Source organism: Hibiscus syriacus, unplaced genomic scaffold, assembly GCF_006381635.1.
Source record: "Hibiscus syriacus cultivar Baekdansim isolate YM2019G1 unplaced genomic scaffold, ASM638163v2 tig00112107_pilon, whole genome shotgun sequence".
Classification (NCBI taxonomy): Eukaryota; Viridiplantae; Streptophyta; class Magnoliopsida; order Malvales; family Malvaceae; genus Hibiscus; species Hibiscus syriacus.
In genome coordinates, this window is record NW_024063254.1 from 125,155 (window position 1) to 147,565 (window position 22,411).

Genomic DNA, 22,411 nt, shown 5'->3' on the forward strand with positions numbered 1-22,411 from the left:
ACATCTTTTATTCAATATTTAATTTGATTTAAATTTAAAGATGTTTAATTTGATTTAAATTTCGATGTAAATTTTAGAGAGAAAACTCATTGATTTGACATAAATATTAAAAAAATTATTTGATAAAATAGAGTGTTAATTAAAAAATATATAGATAAATGAATATTATAGAATTTGTTTCTAAAAGTATAGAAAATAATTATATCATTATCTTATGTCGGAGTGATTTTTTTTTACCTTAAATTCGAACTTAGCTAGACCTGATATTACTCTTAACAAAATTCGATCTAACTCGAACTCAATTTTTTTTGAAAAAAATGATCTTATAAAATTAGATCGAATCAAAATTTGTTGAAATCGGATAAAATAATTTCCCTAATTAAATTAGATGTCACGTGTTGAATTACTTACTGTATTGATCAGAACTTCATATCTTATGTCAGATCACAATATAAAAAGTGAGACAATTATAAGATCGATATGCATTAATTAATTATATTTAATTCAATTAATATCCTTATTAGTATAAATATTAGACGTGAGATTAAATATATTTAAATATTTAGCATCTTTTAATTTAAATATTAAATAATTAAATAATTTGAACATATAAAAGTTACCTACTAAAATTCACTCAATAGCTAAAATTATTACTATTTTCCCCATTTTAATACCTAAATTTTATGAAAATTTACAAAGAATGGGGGCTTGAACCCACATCCTGAGGCTGAAAGAGCAATAGATTGGCCACTGGACTAAATATAACATTAAATATGATTTTGAAAAAAATAATATTTAAATATTAAAATAAAATAAAAGTGATAATTTAAGTACTAAATGTGTAGTTTACCCTAATTTAAAATATTCACCACGTCTAAGTGTTATCCCATTATATAGCTGGAATATTTATTTTACTTAATTATATAAAATTTCAAATCAAATTTACAAATTCAACTACCCAAAATGTTTTCAATGTAGCGAACGGTCAGCTTTATTTTCATCTCTTCACTGTCTGTCATTACTGCACGAACTTTGTGGCCCCTTCACCGCAGGAAGGAAAAGGAGATAAAATAACTGAAAAAAGAAAGAAAATCAGTAGCTCGTTAGCAGGTAGGATAATGCTTACCATACGGTAAGGGTAATTTTATCTGATAATGATCGAGTCTCATAGAGGGCATTTCATAATTCGGAGGTCTCCTACGAAAGTTGCTCTTAACCTAGAGTTAGGGGCAGCCTATTATCTTACCTTCCCCTTACCTCATTACATATGAGAACAAGAGACAACTTAACTTATTATATGACGTCATTATGAACAATATAAGATTGGATTTAGTGTTAAGTCCGGACAATGGCACAAACATAATGTGATAAATTCTTTCTTTTGTTGGAATAATAAATAAAATGAAACATTTATTTTCCAAAGAGCAATCAAACCTCACGTGTGTTACACGTCAAATTACACAACCAATCAAAAGAAGCAAAGGGATGATGCATGGTGATGGTGATGATGATGATTATCTCTACGAGTGATGACTAGTTGTATCATGTCGATCATCGCCGCCATCGACTCCGCCATGATGTGAATGTGACCCGCTCGCTTGTGACTCCGATATGCCGGTTCCGACACTTGCCGATAAGGATTGAACCCGGCTAACATATTCAAATGCCCTTCATTTATGCCACCATCACCACTTGCAGCGCCGCCTGAACCCAATTGTTGACCTGACAACAATGCCATTGGCGTTGGAAAGTTCATGAAATTATGCAACCCACTAGACATAGTGCCCCTATACAAACCACTGTTATTAACCGTTGGAAACGTCCATATAGGATCACCGCTCATAATTTGATTACTAGGATTAGTAACCATCCAAAAATTCGCCGGAATCTGAGTATGACTCGCCGCCGTGGTCGACTGCAACAAGCAACTTCCCATTTGATGTTGTGAAGATAAATCTTGCTCCGGTCTTCTTTTCCTTCCTAGAACACCTTCAGTGTCTGATATATTTTCCAATGAAGTACCATCGTTGTCACGCAACTCTTGCTTGGTAGGGAACATGAAGTTCAAGTTACTACTACCGGTGGTACTGGGTTGGAAGTTAAGGAATGTCGGGGCCGTTTCGATTCCGATTCCGGGGAAAAAACTCCGGCGTTGTTGCATAGAGAAGTTGGAGTTGAAACCCGAGGAACGAAACTGAGAAGGAACCGACATACTGGAGCCCGAGCTACGGAGGGAGACATTGAGGGAGGTGAAATTTGCTGGGATAGTGCCGGTACCCGTGGCGGCAATCACAGCCGGTTCAGCTTGTTGGAGTAGCCACTCGATCGTTTCTCCATCGGATTTGTTGCCTAGTTCACGGGTGAGTTGGAAAACCCTAGCGGCACAAAGAGCCGGCATGCGGATCCTACGACCGCGTCCCTCGACCTTGGTGTGTCGGTCCTTGGTCGAAGTACGTTTAGGAGGTGGTTTCTTGGGAGGTTCCGGCAAGATTTGAAAGGTCGAAATGGAACTGTTTGTGTTAGGTTGATCTGCAGAGGAAGAGGAAGGTGCCATGGAAGGGAAAGTAAGGGAGGAACAATGCTGGCTATTATCTTCTTCTTTCTTCTCCAGCAATTGGAATGGAAAAGTAGGGCGGTTCTGGTGGTGCTGTAGGTAGTAAAGCTGGTGGCTTTGGCCGTGGTGGAGTTGATTACCATCATTACCTCCTCCTTCCATGATACCATGAAAGTAGTATAATACAGGTGTTTTCTCTAATGCGCTTCCTTTTTCTTTATGAAAGAGTACTTGTTGTGATGACGACGACAGATAGTTTTTGATTAGTTTAATTTTGGCCTGGAATTCCCTTTGAGAATTATATCATATGGTTGTGTGTTTGTTTTTTTATATAAATAAAAAGTAAATATAATGTGGGGTAATGTTAATGTGGTTGGACTGACAGACACATTGGTTCAGATTCCACGTGAGGGTGCCCTTTTTTGTCATTCAATCCATAAAGACAATGGTGACCCCATCCCATGTCAAAAATATTATAAAAGATTTATGATAACTACCTATTTTAGTAGTTTCGTTCTAATTATTTTATTATTTTTTAAAATCACATTTAATATTATGTTTTGATATTTTTTATTAAAATAAACAGAACTGTTAATTTGATAATTTTTTAACGATGATGTGATATTATCTTATAGAAAACACATCATTATTAACGTTAATTTTTTAATGTTGAGTGATCAAAATAAAATTAAAATATAACGTTAGACATGATTTTATAAAAGAATAGTTGAGGGATCAAAACAAAATAAAAGTGATAGTTGGATAACTAAATATATAATTTACCCTAAAATTTTATCAAAAGGCGACCCTAATCTCATTCATGTAATCATTTCAATTTGCCTTTGGCCTTTGCCTTTGGTTCTCAACCTTTGTTTTGGGTGCACTCTGGGATTCCTCTCTATCCAATTGCTGGGTTTACCAAAACCTAAAAATCATATCTTTGATCAATTCTTTGGCCCCCTTTTGCTGATTAAGGACAATTAAAAGCAATCACTTTGGACTAAGACTTTGTTTGCTGATAAAATCCCTTGGATCGTCTGAAATGCATGTGAACAAAGTAGTTTTTTTTTAAGTAGGGATTAAAAGTTAATTATTAACTGATTAATTTAGATTTCCCTTAAATGATGTTGATGGTGAAAACTAAAAAAGCCTGCCGGTAAATGGGTTAATTCACCTGAAAACAGAGGGAAATGTGCAATGATGAAGCTAGTCGGTAGGCTTTCTGGTGCCAAATCTGGCTATCATTTTTTTAGTTGGATCTTGGAAGCTCCTTTAAGGCTCTCATAAATTATCCTCGCTATGGATGATTCAATCAATGTATGCCAATTTCAACATTATAGTTACAGTAACTCATTAAGTAGCCTCGATGATAAAATAGAAGATTATTTTTTTAAAGTTTGAGTAGTAATATTTGTACGATATATGTGTTGTTAATAAATTAAAAAAATTATGAACATGTATTATCTTTGATTTTCTTGGCTAATTATATTCGTTTTCTTGTTTTGATTTTCTTGGTTTAAACATCACATAAGTGTTCATTATACTAAAAATCAAGTAATTTTTTATTTGAACTTGAAATAAAATGAATATGTATATAAAATGTTATGATGAAATAAGTTTTTAAAATTGTATTCACTGTTAAATATACTAACAATCGTTAAGTTTGTTGACATCGCAACATCTGATTAATTATTTTAAGAAAATATATTAATTTTTTATGTGTTATTTATAATATATATATATATATAATTAAAGATAAATTATATGGCCACCTAAATTTAAAGAAAAATTAAGAATCTGAGTATGATATCGATACTTTTTATGTTGAGTTTCATTTTTCACATATCAAAACTAAATTTAGTATCAATACATTGGATTTGTTTTGGGTAGTTTTGGTGTGCTTGATTGAGCATAAACGAACTCAGTGACATTATTATTATTATTATTATTATTATTATTATTATTATTATTATTATTATTATCTTCTTTTTCTGTTGTTCTTCCGATTCTTAAGGTTTTGCTTTGACTAATCTGAACCGACCCAAATCGTATACCTAGCTTTAGTGAGTAAGTCTCATAGTAGGAATTTTCTGCATATACAAAGACTCAAATTCGAGACATGCTTAAGCAATATCAAGTTGCTTACCATTCGAACCAACTCCCATTGATTATTATTACTATTACTACTACACGATTTTATATAGGCAGTATATTATACTATATGACCTTAGTGACATGATAGATGATGAGCTCCTAGTTTAATATAATAACCTTAGTGGTGATACACCTCACATGTAACCTTAGTCGCGATACATCTTATAAGTAATCTTAGTGTGGCACTACACTTATTAAATAGACTTAATGGCAATACTACTCATGACCTTAATTGTGTGGGTAATACCCGAATCTCCAATAAAAGATAGATTACAATATGAACATTATTCAAGGATAAGTAAATGAAAACACCCTCAACTCGAAGACCATGGTACCAATATATAAAATTTATTTTATTTATTTCATATATATATATATATATATTAATATCATGAGCATATATATTCATATAACTCTTATTATTATTTGTCCTATAAACTTTATTTTACAACACACGATTTTGTATTTTATTAATTTTTTTTTGTAAAATTAGTTTTGTATCAACGGTCTAAAAATATTACTTCATAAGTCCATATTTGTTTTAAAAACATATTATGAAATATGATGGATTAAAAATGGAAAATGACGTTTGCGAATGAAGCAAATTGAGTAGGGAGGGTCGCTCTCGCCTCTGCAGTATTCGATCTAGATTAGTCGATTAATAGATCAGATACAAGTGATTAATTCAAAAAAATGGAAAATGATATCGATTAGAATTAATTGGCTCACTTTGATGTCTTAACGTGGCATCTCCAGATTACCATTTATTTTGGATCAGATTGAGGTGTTACAAACTATACCATTAGTCATTAAAGCTTAATCACTGTCTCATTTTGATTATTGAACTGTTCAAAGCTTTAACTACAACACTATACTTTTTTATTTGATTTTTCATTCACTAAGCCATTAACATTTTAACATTGTTAGGCATGCTATTATTTTTCTCATTTTTATACAGAAAATGTAATTTTCTTCGACCACCGTCTATGTTCTACCATTGCACATCGTCGATGGTCGTTTGACACAATATTAATGCTAAAATATCGTGTTTTTCTCCTTTTAATTCTCTTTGGACTAGTTTTCATCGAAATCCACTCTAATTTATATAAAATTTTGACATTTTAATACTTCAATCTTCTTAATGATTGTCCGATAAAACTAGTTTTGAGATATACTTTTTGTCTTCTTAAAATAATACTTTTCATTGTTCGGTATTTAGATGGACTCCTCAAACCCCCTCAAATTCGATGAAACCCCCAAATCCCAAAAAATGGTGATTTATTGTGCGCTTTCATGAATTTTAAAGATATTTTAGAGAAATTTAACTGACAGTGTGGTGGAGAGCAATGAGATGAGTTTATTAGTGTCTAAGACAATCACAAAAATGTCACAGAACTATGGTTTCTGATGAAGGTTGAAAATGAAAAAAAAATCTTAAACCTGATAAAAAATCAATAAAAAAAATATTTTATTGGTTTTCACGTTAGCATACATTAGAAAAAATATCATGTTATCGTACTACTAAAAAATTAACGCTTCAATGATTAAAATATTTAAATTAAAAAATTTAGTGTTTTGATTAAAAATATATATAATTCAACAACCATACATCTAAAATTCAATGACAAATGATGTGATTTATTCATATTAATTTATGTTTTGCTAAAAGAATAGTTTATTTCTCTATGTTTTGCTAATATAAATAACTGTTTGAACCCTTTTATTTTTACAAGAAGTAAATTTTACAATAAGCTTAGCTTTATAGTAACTCAAATTAATGGATTAAGATATATAAATGATAGGTAATATTATTAGATATAGATTCGAATTAAAATAACATTTCTCATATTTTTTACAAATTAATGTATGCATAAGCTTTATTGATTCATATTAGATGTATGACTGGTAGTACCGTTAGGGATAGAGTCAGGTTTCAACTCAAGAGGGGTAAAATATAATTAAACATACATAATTAGAGGGGGGAAAATATAATTACCATAGTAAAAGAGAAGGGCAAAATCAAAATAAATTAAAATTAGTACCTTTACTTTAGGATTTATATATAGATTTTCTTTAATAATAAAAAAATGGGGAAGACAATGACCCCGAGACAAAGCATAACTTTGTCCCTCGGTACTAGGGATGGGCATGGGTCGGGTCGGGTTTTTGGTTCACCCAACTCGAGCACAATGAATCCTCCACCCGAGACTCGATCCGACCCGACCAAAACAAAATTTCACCCAACTCGATATATAACTTAAAAACCCGTCCCGAAATAATAAAAAATATTATTTTTATTCAATAAAAACAGTGATTTAATTAGAAAAAACATATATAAATGAGTATTATTGTAATTATTCCTAAATATATAAAGTAAAATTATTAATTCATTTAAAAACCGAAACATCACATTTAAAAAACCCGACCCGAACCTAAATTAAAGTAAAAACCGACCCAATCGAATCGAATCGGTAACCCGTCGGGTTCGAGTCCCATGTCCATCCCTATCGTAAGACTGATTGTTATTATTAATTCATTGTTTTATGAGGTTAAATGATACAAAGTACAATTACTATTTGTTATATGATTGTTAGGTGATACTAGAGATTTATTGCCACTGATATAATTGTGTGAATAAATTTTAGAGTCATGGAGTAAGCTTATGGTTAATGATACCTTTTATTTGGATCAAAACACTTTAATATAAAGGTAATAAATTTTAGAATAAATTACATATTTAGCTACTCATTTATTTGTGTGATTTTATTTTGTCATTTAATTATTTTTTTAAAATCATAATTAACGTTTTGTTTTATTTCTTTTTGATCATTCATTCTTAAAAGGTTAAACAGAACTCTTAATGTGATAGTTTTTTTTTTCAATAATAACATAATATTATTTATGATAATACATCAATATCATTGTTAATTTTTTTACACTGAATAATTAAAACGAAATCAAAATGTAATATTAAGTATGTTAAAACGGAATCAAGAGAATAATTGGATGATTGAATACATAGTTTAGTTAGATTTCAAAGTACGTTCGGGGCAGGCAAAAGTCCGCCCGCCCGTTTTATCGCCATTCTTGCGTGCTATTTTGAGAAGGGAAGCTAAGAAGAAGCAAAAGAATGATGGTGGTGATGGGTAGAGTTAGAAATTGGTGGAGCCATTCAAAAACCGTTGCTTTAATCTGGTTTTCCTCTCTTGCTTTGTTTTACTTTCTCTTCCAAATGGCTCTCCGCAATTCAGCTCCTCCTCCTACTTCAGGTAGTCTTTCTTCCTCTACAATGTTTTTAATTTCTTCTTCCATATCTATTTCAATGATTTCTTAGCTTTTTTATCGTGAAATACTAATCTTAGCTTTTAGGATCTAATGGCATCTTAGCTTTAAAATAATTAGTGAGCAGCTTAGTTCTTCTATCATGAGATCCTAATTTTTCATGGGAGCTTTAAAGTTGTCCTCGGTTTATGACTTTTTGTTGCTGGGTTTTCATTAAACTTCATGTTTACTTTCTGGGGTTTGGGATTTTTTAGTGTAATTGTTGTATTTTCTTTTTATTGATTTATTAGGGAAAATGAAGATACTTTTTTGGATGACTGTACTGTTTGAGTAAACCTGACACTACTTAATTTTGATGGTTTTAGGTTTGAATTCACTAGAACATTATGTTTCCAGTTGTGAATTCGTAGTGTTAATTCATCATGTTTGGCTTAGTTATTAAAAACTCTTATCTTATAGTTTTCTTTTATCAAATTCTTGATCAACATATTACTGAACTTAGACTTGAGTTTGTTAACTTTGTTAGGTTTTTTTGTATCAGATTCTTTCGTGTCATATAAGAATAGAAGATCAACTTTGTATGATAAAATGGAAAGGAGTTTGGACTTTGGATGAACATGGAGCAGCTTTTCTAAAACATGGTGAAACTTCGCAGTCACTGACACTTTCAGATCTCTTTACTTTGAAAGATGGATCTGTAACACCTGTACTTAAGGTAATACAGGAGTCAACTGAGCTGTAATCAATCCTTCCAGGCCAACGGTTAATAATGGCTTTCTTCCTCGTTGCAGGCTGCACATCCTTCTGTACGAGCCAATGTTTTGTATATGAGCACAAAATACGCAGTGCCCATCTCGTAAATTTTGTTTCCATCTTTTCAGTTTGTTGTTTTTATTAAATTTATGACCTTGTTTATTAACAGAACGTTGACCCCAGAAGTAAAAGGCATGTGCTAGTGACTTTTATTTGATATTAGTTATGTGTGATTTCCCATCATCCCCCTTGAGCATAAGTAAATTAAAACATCACTTTAGTTGTACCAATTCAGAACTCGGCTTTCTGGTTAGAATACCTTTTAAGAGTTGAAACAGGCTTTCTATGGTTTATAGGATTTTGAGATAATTAATGAGGACTTATATTTAATATTTCCATTATATGCTAAGCTCTTTTTGCGGGTTGAGAGGTTGGGGGGGTGGAGTTTCCTTACATGGTAGTCTGATGCATGTTTTTCTTGTTTCAGAGAGGCTGTAAAGCAAGTATTTGATCCATACTTTGACAAAGGTAATCTCTTGTAAAGCAGTATGTGTTTATGCTACTGTTTCTTCCACATATTTCCTTTAGTTATTATGGTAATCTGTTGGATTTAATTTATTTGTTACTTTTTTTAATAACAAGAGTAGTTTTGATAAGTTTATTTATTTATTCCTTCAGTTATTTGATAACTTCTGCTTTTTCTGTATTTATTTGCATGTGCTTGTTTGCTTATATATATTTTGGTTAGCTATCTGGTTTCAGAACTCTAGTTTGTACCATTTCAGTATGTTCCATGCCTCGCATCATATTGTACCTGTTCCTGCCTCTGAAGTTGAGGTAATCTGCCTGTTGGAGCTACTTTGGTGCCCTTCTTTTCAGCTTGTTAGTCGTTGGGTTCGATTTTTGAAGCCTTTTTTCTTTTTTCAGATTGAAGCCGAAGCAGCTGCTGTTAAAGCCGTTGCAGAGGGGCTATGCCCTTTAGAAATTGTCTTAGACAGGGTAGTTTTAACTTCGACGGGTGTGCTTCTTGGTTGCTGGCAGGTTACTCCTTCAATTATAGTCTTTTTTTCCTGCTGACCTGTCAAAATGGATTTTGTACTTTTTAGTGCACCGATAAACACTCTTTCCTCTGTAGGTAATTTCTGGAACAGATCCTGCAGACATTCGTGCTAAATTGAGAAAGGCACTTCCAAAAGCTCCAGAGAAGCAACTTGTATGATTCCTATTGTAGACACTAATTTTGTCGACATATTTTTTTTCCTTTATATATATATACATATTTTAAAACTACGTATATAATATATAGTTTTTAAAACTATATAATGTATAGTTTTAAAAAAAACATTTTAAAAAATATATATAATATCATTTTGAAAACTTATATATATAATTATTTGAAAACATTTTTGAAAACACATATATTATAGTTTTGAAAACATTTATATATTATAGTTTTTAAAACGTTTTTGGAAACTTATATAATATTTTTGAAAACATGTTGAAAACATTCGTATATTATATAGTTTAAAAAAAATATTTTGAAAATTTATATATTATATGTTTTTGAAAATATTTATATATATATATATATATTATTATTTATTATTATTATTATTATTATTATTATTATTAATTTTTAACTTATTTTGGTTTTGTTTCAGTCCAAAACGAGGTCCAAACAAGTCAGAACGGGCCTGAACCAGCCCAGCAAAGGTTTATGGTCTGAAAACCCTAGGCACGCATGTCAACAGGCGCCGCACAAGGGATTCGAGGAGTCAAGCACGTCACCCAAACGGTCAGATTTTCCGGCCGAGATTCCCGGGACTGACCCATCCGGGGTGTCCGGCCTCAACTGCCACGAGAGCCCCGTATTTCGGAACAGACCAACGACCGGTGGGGGTTATAAAAACCCACGACCAACACAGTACAGGGGGACAATCATCAGAGAACACAGAACAGAGGGAGGCATCAACGAAACCGTCATCGACAGAACCAACAAAAAACCCCGGAGAGAACACCATACAGACAATATCAACACAACAGAAACAACGATCGACAAGCGATCGAACCACCACAAAAAACCAGAGCAAATATAAACAAAATCCTCACAAAGACACAAAGCAAGAAACCATATAAAAACAGTACATCGGTGGTGCGTCAGAACCAAGAGGAGCCAAACACCCTCGAGACCCGAGGAGTCGTCGGAAAAGGTAAAGGAACCGAGGGGTTTTTCCAGATCTAGGGCGTTTGGCCCATTGCATGGTATTTTTGTGGTCAATTCGGCTTCGGGGCGACGGGGAGCGCATTCAGTGAGGTTTCGTTTATTTTCGGCCGCCGCTCGTGACGGCCGGCGGCGGCGTCTGACGGTGGCCGGGAATCGCTTGAGGGGAGGAGTCTGAGAGAATTGAGAGAGAATGAGAGAAGCTTTCGTTGTGGGAGAGTTACAAATGAGAGAAAAAGGCTTGTTTGCCTATTTATATACCAGGGGTCTCCTTGCAATTAGAAGATTTTTTAATTCTCTCCGCAGTCCCTGGATGTTTGAATCGCTTTACAATCTGGTCACTGTATGCAATTTGACCTCTGAATTTTTGATTTATTCAATTCAGTCCCTACTTTTAATTTACATTGTTTTGCAATTTGGCCCCCTTACTTTTTTTATTTTGCAGTTTATTTTTAGTACCTGGTTAACCCATCCATTTTAATTTGTTTTAATTTAGTCCTTTAATTTTTTTTCTTTTTTAATTTTAGCATTTTTTTAATTATTCATTTTTACCTTAATTTCACTGTATTTTTGTTCCTTTTCTTATTTTTAATTTATCACTTTTAAAATCTAGCATTTGTATTATTATTTTTTTTCCTTCCTTTTATTTATTCAATATTTACTTTTTTTTCTTTCTCTTTCCCCTAACATTTTTGACTTTGTAGAGAAATTTCAATTGATCAAAGGTGAGTAATTCGAATCGAGTAATTTAAATTTAAATTTTCTATTTTTCGCTATAAAGACAACCGGAAAATTAATTGGTACCGAAAGGGCGGTTCAAGGGTGCTAATCCTTCTTTGACCGTAACCGACTCCCGAACCCGACACGTTTCTGGTACAACGCAGATCAGGTAAGATGGTGTCTGACCCACCTAAATTCGTTTTAAAGTGGTCGGTGGCGACTCCAACCCATCAATTCAAGTCGAAGCCCAATTCCGGGGCCCAACCGAAAGACGGTTACGACAGCTTGGCGACTCCACTGGGGACAGGTAAGTGAGTCAGGCCAGAATTAATTTTCGGTTGTCTTTTATGCGAAAATGGTAAATTTAATTTTAATTTATTTATTCGATTCCAATTATTTATCTTTGATTATTTTTCAAATAAATAGTTGCACTGACGTTTTTAATGTTTTCAGATTTTTCAAAATTGTCATCTTATGCTCTATACCCGAGCTCCAAACCCTTTTAAGTGGGGGTGAAAGCGACGCCTTCGTGGGAATTTATTCTCCGTATGGGCCTAGCAAGTAACCTTCGGGATTCATATACCTTATGCCTTCGTGTGAATTTATTCTCCGTATGGGCATAAGGGAATGTTTCCTCTCGAGTTTAACTTAGTCCACATAAGCTTGTAATGAGCTTAGGACTAAGGGTCTGGCAAACCCAAAGGGGCACCAGCAAGGAGAACTCGAGTACCTTTTAGAACCTAAACCGAGAGAATACAGGGAATTAGAGCCCACCCCAAAACCTCATTCCAAACCCTAGGTTGTTTTTATTTCCTACTTTACTTTCTGTTCAAAGCATGCGAACTAGACAAATATGCGGTTAGGATTTGTTTGAAATTAGCATACGGATAGAGATCATGTCCGGGTAGGAATAATAAGCATGTGGGTAGATATCATGTGGGGTAGGACTTTTCATTTGCATTTTTTATTATTATCCTTATCTCACTAACTTTTTTTTTCTCCTTTCATTTTTTTATTTTGCATTTTTTGTCATTCACATCATTTAAAAGAGGTGTTGATCCTCCAAAAATGTGTTTGTTAAAACATGAATAATCTGCATTAATGGACAAATGGGTTATAATACAAAGAGATAAAAAGCTCAGAAGTCCAGCCGTGGTCAAAGAATACTCAGAGGCAAAGGTTGCAGGGGCAAGACGAGGAAAATGTTGCTGACCCAGACGCTCTTTTTGAAAACTACGATAACAAGTGGCGAAACCCTAGCTAAGCTGAAGACCATTATTGACGAATTCTAGAAACAAGTCGATAAACTTCGGATAGAGGGCTCCAATGGTACTTTCGTTTGGATCAAGCTCGACATAGAGTGAAAGCCGGAGCTGCAGTCATTCGAGACCCCTTTTGGGGCAAACAGCCCATCACTTGCACAAGTTTAGCCAAAGGAGCCGGAATGGTTCGACAGGATATTCAACCAGTGAAAAAGATGAATCAACTTGTCAGAAGCTGTGCAGGATCTGTACCGTCAAAAAAGTTTTTTGTCTCTTCAGACGTAACACTTTTGTCACCAATAAGGGTTATTCAGAATAACAGGCACATTTTTTGGATCAATGCCTCGGACATTTCATGCATCATACATTTAGACATTTTGCATTTTTTATTTTCTTTGCATTTTGTTATTTTCTTTGCATTCACATTAACTAACATAAACATGTCTCATCAAAGGGAGCAAATACTGGATACACCGCCTCAAGCGTTGGACACACCCCATCCGCATAACACTCGTTTGAAGAAGAAGAGGATGGAAGCCAGAATTACACAAATCGAGGAGAATATGTTGAAACTACAGAAAGAGCTAGAAGACAAGATAAACCAAAATAGTCAAAATACTCTAGAAACAATCACAAAGAACCAAGAGTCCTTGGTTGATCAGATCGTTGCCAAGTTAGTTGGCCTACAACAGACAAGTGCGCCTGGGGCAGGTTCACCGGAAGGGGTAACTATACAACCTACCCCGCAAGTGGTTATCTCACCTAAAATCTTACCAGAACTTCGAGGGGACTCATCTACTGCAAAAGCAAAGCCCTCTTCCTCTGTATTTAACCCTAAGAACAATCCGGGTTATTACCATGTACCAGATTTGGACGAAGAGGACAAAGCGAGGAAGATGAAGGAAAAAATCAAACAATTGGAGGACCAAATGAAGGTAGTCAAAGGAGACCATGACTACCATGAAATCGATGTCGCGGAACTCAGTCTAGTCCCAGACTTGGTTCTTCCTCCGAAATTTAAGTCCCCGAAATTCGAGAAGTTTGACGGGAACAGTTGTCCATCCGCTCACATCACCATGTTCTGCAGAAAGATAACAGGATATGGAGGAAACGACCAGCTCCTGATTCACTGCTTCCAGGAGAGTCTGTCTGGCTCAGCCATTCGGTGGTACAACCAGATAAGCCGATCAAAATATCAAGACTGGAAGGACCTGGCTAAGTCATTCTTGGAACAATATACACATGTCAACGACATAAGACCAGATCGAGTTATGCTACAAAGCATGGAAAAGAAACATAACGAAAGTTTCAGGCAATACGCACAAAAATGGAGGGACGTGGCTGTGCAAGTTCATCCACCTTTAGATGAAAAGGAAACTAGAAAGTTGTTTGTACAAACCCTGAAGGCACCTTACTTCGGGCATTTGGTAGCAATCACGTCGGGAAGTTTCTCAAATTTAGTCATGGCCGGTGAAATGGTTGAACTGGCCATAAAACAAGGAAAGATTGAAGGAGGTGACTCTAGTAGAAAGCCTCCCGTGAAGAACAAGGACCGCGAGATCAATAATGTCAACACCTACAACGCTAGCAAAGGTGTTACGATCTCAAAACAACTGCAGCTGTACCATCTGGTACTTCTAACCAATCTCAGAGAGAACCCAGGAAGGAAAGGAACATTTCGACCCTATTCCGATGACATACAAGGAACTCTATCAGCAACTTCTTGACACCTATGTAGTGTCACCATATCCGGTGGAACCCATGAAGCCCCCATACCCCAAGTGGTATGATGAGAATGCACATTGTGAATATCACGGCGGTGTCCCAGGGCACACAATTGAGAACTGTTACGCATTCAAGATGCGTAACCAGAACTGGATCGACTTCAACAACTTGGGGACATCCAAGTGAGGAAGATCATTTCATCATTTGAGGCATTCTGTTTGAACTTGTTTTTTCCTCACTTTTTCAAGTTTTGTAAAACATTTATGTTATTTTAATGATGACGAGCAATGAATCACATTTGTAAACTTGCAATTCTTTGAATATCATTTGAATTAAGAAACTCTGTGAATGGTTCAAAGTTACGGATCTTTGACAAAGTAACATGTTTTAAAACAAGGACCTTGACGTTACCCAGAATATACCCTCAAACACCGTACCCTGCTCTTACAATTAAACAATACAACATTTTCCTTTCATAAGGTACGGACAACATGGGGCATCATTTGCATATGACAATTACTATGTTTTTTATTTAAGATGTTCAATGACGATGATGATCTTTACAAATGAAAGAGTCGAGTAGGTGAATCTAGTTTAGGTCAATTGCTTGAAAATTGAACTCTAAAGATGAAATTTTTGAATATCAACAAACACCTAGGCTATAACAGGTTCTTCTTGACAATCTTAAGAAATTAAATCCGTAAAGCTGAGCTATTCCACTAAGGCAATTGGTTATAAAGGAAACTTGAAAGCCCCGGTCTTATGAGTAGATTACGTTCAAACCATGACATTGCTTGGATACTTAGCAATTCTGTGTTTGCTCCACTGCTCTTGTCAGGCTGAAGACTCTGTGATGAAATGAACCCTTCAATGAACTTGATAAAACTGATTATAATGTTAAGTGGTCTCTCTAAAGCAATTGGTTAAACGCCCCGGCTTTATGGATCCAGTTTGCCAGATAACGGTAAATTAAATCAAATTTATCTAAGCAAGAAATTTTCGGTAATGTTGGACTAAGGGAGTTAAGGAACACCTGTTATAGTTGACTACACACGAGCACTCAAGAATTTCATTTTTAGACCGATATTTTTTGCACCGCCTTTGTTGGAGGAGCCTACAAAGCTTGAACAAATGGAAGATTTCAGAGGACCGAAATAAAATGTCTAGTAATTGGTCATTCTAGTTGCGTCATTTTGTCCGCACCCAAATGAGATGCCAAAGCATATTTCGATATTTAAAAAAAATGACATTTTGGGTTACCAAAACCTTAGAAAGGAGGCCAACCTAAAGCCAACGCATCCATTTGAACATTTGTCAAAGATTTGTAACTCTGAAAGCATTAAAAGAGCTCTTGATTCCTTTGATATTTTTTGAACTCACATTTACAATTTGATTCAATTGCGAACAATATTTTACAACATTTTTATCATTTTTCTCTCCTAAAACAAGAAAAAGGAGAAAAACATTTTCAAGCAGAACAGTCTCAGATATGAAAGGTCTGTAAAGCCAATGCTCGGGAAGCAAATAGGGCACGATCCATTCCAAGGACCAGATTGACAGGCTAAACATGAGACTCCATCCAAGAAATAACACATAATTCATTCATGTTGCATGCATCTTAGACATACTTAGGTGCATCATATTCGTCATTTTGGCATACATGATTTTTCGCAGCTTTTAGAATCAAGTTTCAACTTCAGGATGAAAGATACTCGATTCACAAGCGCCTTTGAAGAACGATGGTGGTTGCTTAACTCAGCAGTGAGAAGCTACACCTCAACCGACTTGACATATCTACATATCTCAGAACCAATTTCAGATAGGTTCGAGAACCAATTCAAACCAAATCTAGTTCAACAACTCAACAAAGAACAACATATTTCAAGTTAATGTCTTCAAGCCAGATTTCAATTCCACGACGGAAGATATTCGGCTGATAGAATTCATCAGTGGGCTTTCCCGTAAAAGGGGAGTCATTCAAAGATCGTCTCATTTGGTTCAGACTCGCTCAGAGGAACCACCTGAAGAACTACGACCGACTTAGACTTGTGAAGAGAAGCCATTTTTAAGACAACATTTGCAATATAGCTCAAGACAAAAAGGGCTATTTGCCAACCAAAGACCTTCGAGTTCGATTACGCTCAGCTCAAAGGCACATCATTTGCAGCATAGCTTAAGTCGAGAAGGGCTATCTGTCAAAGACCCCCGAGTTCGATTACACTCAGCTTCGAGGGCATATCATTCACAGCATAAATCAAGTCTAGAAGGGTTATCTGTCACCAAAGACCTTCGAGTTCGACTACGCTCAGCTCCAAGGCATATCATTTGCAGCACAACTTAAATCTAGGAGGGTTGTCTGCCAATAAAAGACCTTTGAGTTCGACTACGCTCGGCTTAACGGCACATCATTTGCAGCATATCTTAAGTCGAGAAGAGCTATCTGCCAAAGACCCCCGAGTTCGATTACACTCAGCTTCGAGGGCATATCATTCACAGCATAACTCAAGTCTAGAATGGTTATCTGTCACCAAAGACCTTCGAGTTCGACTACGCTCAGCTCCAAGGCATATCATTTGCATCACAACTTAAGTCTAGAAGGGTTGTTGCCAACAAAAGACCTTTGAGTTCGACTACGCTCAGCTCAACGGCACATCATTTGCAGCATAGCTTAAGTCGAGAAGAGCTATCTGCCAAAGACCCCCGAGTTCGATTACACTCAGCTTCGAGGGCATATCATTCACAGCATAACTCAAGTCTAGAAGGGTTATCTGTCACCAAAGACCTTCGAGTTCGACTACGCTCAGCTCCAAGGCACATCATTTTCAACATATCCCAAAGCAAGAAGCGCTATATGTCAATAAAATTATTGAGTTTGATTCCATTCAGCTCGATGACACATCATTCACTACTGTCCGGTTGCATTCGAAGCTTTCAAGTCGAGAATAAGACTCGGGTTAGCCGTGCCTTAGTGGCAAGAAACCGCTTTCCGACAGTATAGCTTAAGTTGATAAAAACTATCTGTCAACGAATACCTTTCGAGTTCGATTTCATTCAGCTCAAAAATCAACCACTGGGTAGAGTCCATGTACTATTTTCCGTTCGAGTTTTAACCAAGGTCTTTAAACCGGAAAGAATACCAAAGTTGGCTATAATTTGGCAACGAGAAGCCACGTTCCGATTCAAATTTCGAACTATGGCTTCAATTCCATTTCATTTCAAGGTGGACTCGACTTGACAGGGAGTTATTTTTCAACTCTACCGAATGAAAATTTGTGTCTTTTTATCTTTGTCCTATTTTTCGTTCCACGAAAAAGGACAAAGAGGGCAGCTGTAGACACTAATTTTCGTCGACATATTTTTTTCCTTTATATATATACATATTTTAAAACTACGTATATAATATATAGTTTTTAATAGTTTTTAAAACTATATAATGTATAGTTTTTTTAAAAAACATTTTAAAAAATATATATAATATATAATTTTTAAAATCATTTTGAAAACTTATATATTATATATATTTTTTAAAATGTTTTTTTTAAAACTATACATTATATAGTTTTGAAAACATTTTGAAAACATTTATATATTATATAGTTTTTAAAATGTTTTTGAAAACTTATATAATATTTTTGAAAACATGTTGAAAACATTCATATATTATATAGTTTAAAAAACATTTTGAAAATTTATATATTATATGTTTTTGAAAATATTTATGTATATATATATTATTATTATTCATTTTTTAACTTATTTTGGTTTTGTTTCAGGTCCAAAAAGAGGTCCAAACAAGTCAGAACGGGCCTGAACTAGCCCAGCAAAGGTTTATGGTCTGAAAACCCTAGGCACGCATGTCAACAGGCGCCACACAAGGGATTCGAGGAGTCAAGCACGTCACCCAAACGGTCAGATTTTCCGGCCGAGATTCCGGGACTGACCCATCCCGGGGTGTCCGGCCTCAACGGCCACGAGAGCCCCGTATTTCGAAACAGACCAACGACCGGTGGGGGGTTATAAAAACCCACGACCAACACAGTACAGGGGGGACAATCATCAGAGAACACAGAACAGAGGGAGGCATCAACGAAACCGATCATCGACAGAACCAACAAAAAACCCGGAGAACACCATACATACAATATCAACACAACAGAAACAACGATCGACAAGCGATCGAACCACCACAAAAAAACCAGAGCAAATATCAACAAAATCCTCACAAAGACATAAAGCAAGAAACCATATAAAAAAGTACATCGGTGGTGCGTCAGAACCAAGAGGAGCCAAACACCCTCGAGACCCGAGGAGTCGTCGGAAAAGGTAAAGGAACCGAGGGGTTTTTCCAGATCTAGGGCGTCTGACGGTGGCCGGGAATCGCTTGATGGGAGGAGTCTGAGAGAATTGAGAGAGAATGAGAGAAGCTTTCGTTGTGGGAGAGTTACAAATGAGAGAAAAAGGCTTGTTTGCCTATTTATATACCAGGGGCCTCCTTACAATTAGAAGATTTTTTAATTCTCTCCGCAGTCCCTGGATGTTTGAATCGCTTTACAATCTGGTCACTGTATGCAATTTGACCTCTAAAATTTTGATTTATTCAATTCAGCCCCTACTTTTAATTTACATTGTTTTGCAATTTGGCCCCCTTACTTTTTTTATTTTGCAGTTTATTTTTAGTACCTGGTTAACCATCCATTTTAATTTGTTTTAATTTAGTCCTTTAATTTTTTTTCTTTTTTAATTTTAGCATTTTTTTAATTATTCATTTTTACCTTAATTTCAGTGTATTTTTGTTCCTTTTCTTATTTTTAATTTATCACTTTTAAAATCTAGCATTTGTATTATTATTATTTTTTCCTTCCTTTTATTTATTCAATATTTACTTTTTTTTCTTTCTCTTTCCCCTAACATTTTTGACTTTGTAGATAAATTTCAATTGATCAAAGGTGAGTAATTTGAATCGAGTAATTTAAATTTAAATTTAAATTTTCTATTTTTCGCTATAAAGACAACCGGAAAATTAATTGGTACCGAAAGGGCGGTTTAAGGGTGCTAATTCTTCCTTGACCGTAACCGACTCCCGAACCCGACACGTTTCTAGTACAACGCAGATCAGGTAAGATGGTGTCCGACCCACCTAAATTCGTTTTAAAGTGGTCGGTGGCGACTCCAACCCATCAATTCAAGTCGAAGCCCAATTCCGGGGCCCAACCGAAAGACGGTTACGACACCTATGAAAACTTTAATTTTGGTCAAACTAGTAATATTCAAATGGCAATTTGAATTCAAGGGCTATGCTTTTTTATGGCAATGTCTTGTCTTCTTAATTCTTATTTAATGGTTTTGGCATCGTTATCGGGATCTGTCTGTCCGTATTTGTTTGACAATAATAAGAATATAATGAATATTTATCTGCTTACTCTTGCAGTATGATGCTGCTATTCTTCACACATCTTTTGCCAGGTTTCTGAGTCACCCTAAAGCTTCACTCATGGTATTATTTTGATGTTCTATTTATTGCGATAATCTTTGAAATTCTATTTAGTTGCTGTAATTTCCTTTTTATTTTCTTAATTTTATGATGTAACGTGCATGAAGAACATCGAGAGAAGTTGCAATCATTGTCAAGTCTTGCATCTATTTAAGAAATTACTGAATTTACTCGTACAAAGAAATCAACCAACAATCCAGCAAATAACCAGATAAATCCAACATAATGTTGGACCAAATCCATGCATGGTGAGAGTTGAATTGGGGATCACATCATCTTCTTTGTTTCATGCCTTTCTTTTGAGTTCTCTAGGTAAACGTGGATATTTCATTCCTTTTCATATTGCCATGATGGTTGAACCTTGAATTATGAAAAAGTAATCGCTGTTGTAATTTTGTGAAAACCAATTTTGCGGACTTCAACATGGTAAGGTTCCCCTAACTCTTGTACAAGTAAAGTGTAACTTTATGCTACTCAGGAAAAATAAATGGCTGGTAAATCTTGTTATATATAGTTTCATTGTTTAGGTCTAATGGAAAATAGCAGTTATCGAGAATTATGTGATCGGCTTCTAGCTCATATTCTTACATATATGTATATAATGCACGTCTTATGCAGGACACCAATAATACCTCAAACCAGATTGAACTGTTCCATAAGCTGGTCTCTCAACTCAACAATAAAATCCGCGGATTTAAGGCAAGTTGGTATACTTTGTATCATCACTTGTCATATGCAGTTTCATTGTTCGAATAGCTGCCTATGCATCACATGTGCATGATCCTCATTTTTTCAGTTAATCACTTTATAACCCCCCCTTCTCTTCTACATTTCTTAAAATCCATATTCTAAATCTCTGAATCACAAAAGAAAATAAAAAACTATGCAACTTCGCATCTTGTCTTTGTCCCTATTGACAATTCATGCAACAGCAGCATGAAATACTTTCACCTAGGAGTGATAGATTCAGTTCTGTTCTAGAAAAGATTTGCTGGTCATGTGCAGTATTCTGGTTTTTTGAAAGTTGAACTGAAACCGAATCAAATACCATAAATAACTGAACTAGCCTGAACCAGAATCAGTTTGGATCGGTATGATATTTTAATTGTCCTTTAAGAACAATTGTACATTGTATGTCCTTTAAGGACAATTAATTTAAGTTCTTAAAGAACTTAGATATTGAAGAACATACAATTGACTACACAATGTACATTGTATGTTCTTCAATATCTAAGTTCTTTGATGTTGAACTGTGGAACCTCGCAACCTGTACAAAACATGGCTCCGAGACACTTTTAAGCTCATTTTGTGGAAGAATATGTCGGGACTGGTATCTGATTTATCAATTCTTCTCCGTCTTATCTTAGGAAGTCCTCGAGCATTGGAGCTGTTTGATACGAAGTCAAATAACTTATCGAAACACAGACCCTCTTGTACTAGGCATAGCATTAGTCTACCAGCTAGTACATGGTTGAATGGAAATGCATTATTATCTTTGCAATCTATGTTTTCGTGCACTTCAACCATATATTATACACACATATACATATCTATAAGATTTGTTTGTGTCTGATGTTTGTACATATGATTCAGGCGACCGTGTCGGAGCTGTGGTATGTAGAGGAATATGATGTTGGCCCTTGCCTTGAACGGAAAAATGAAGGTGCGCAGTTCCAAATGGGTTGCACAAGAAGCTGAAGTTCCAAATTCAGATGCTATTTTAAGCACGTTTCAGATTCCCTTAGTTGTAACTACGTTTTCCTAGAGGCTTTATCTGATAGCATGCTTCATTGTACAGTTCATGGCTTATTCAATATTTTTAACTTACATGCCTTCTTCATACTCAATCTGATATGTTATCAGCGAGTTTGATTTTGATATATATATATATATAAAAGAAGTTATTAATGAGGATGTTATAATGATTTTTTTAAAATAAAATAAGATGAAAATAACAGTTCAAGTAGTAAAATAAGATGAAAAATTTCTAAGTACAAAATAGAAAGATAAAATTAATTTAGAGGATAAATTAAAAGGAAAACCTCATTTACCCTCAGCGTTGAAAGTTAGGAACATCCATAGGGTGGTAAATGGATAGAACATTTAATAAATTATTTGTGAATTGTTCGTATAATATTCGTTTATTAAGTTAAATAAATGAGTATGAACAAAATTTTTGTGTTTATTTAATAAATAAACATGAACAAAGTGTGTACAGTTTTTTATGTTTACGAAAAATTCGTTTATAA

The 22,411-nt window shown here is 34.8% G+C and overlaps 2 pseudogenes; one reads left to right on the forward strand and one right to left on the reverse strand.

Moving 5' to 3' along the window:
* Positions 1-1,423: 1,423 nt before the first annotated feature.
* Positions 1,424-2,775, reverse strand: LOC120174486 (annotated as a pseudogene).
* A 5,012-nt stretch (positions 2,776-7,787) lies between these two features.
* On the forward strand, positions 7,788-21,860 carry LOC120174466 (annotated as a pseudogene).
* The last annotated feature ends 551 nt before the right edge of the window (positions 21,861-22,411 follow it).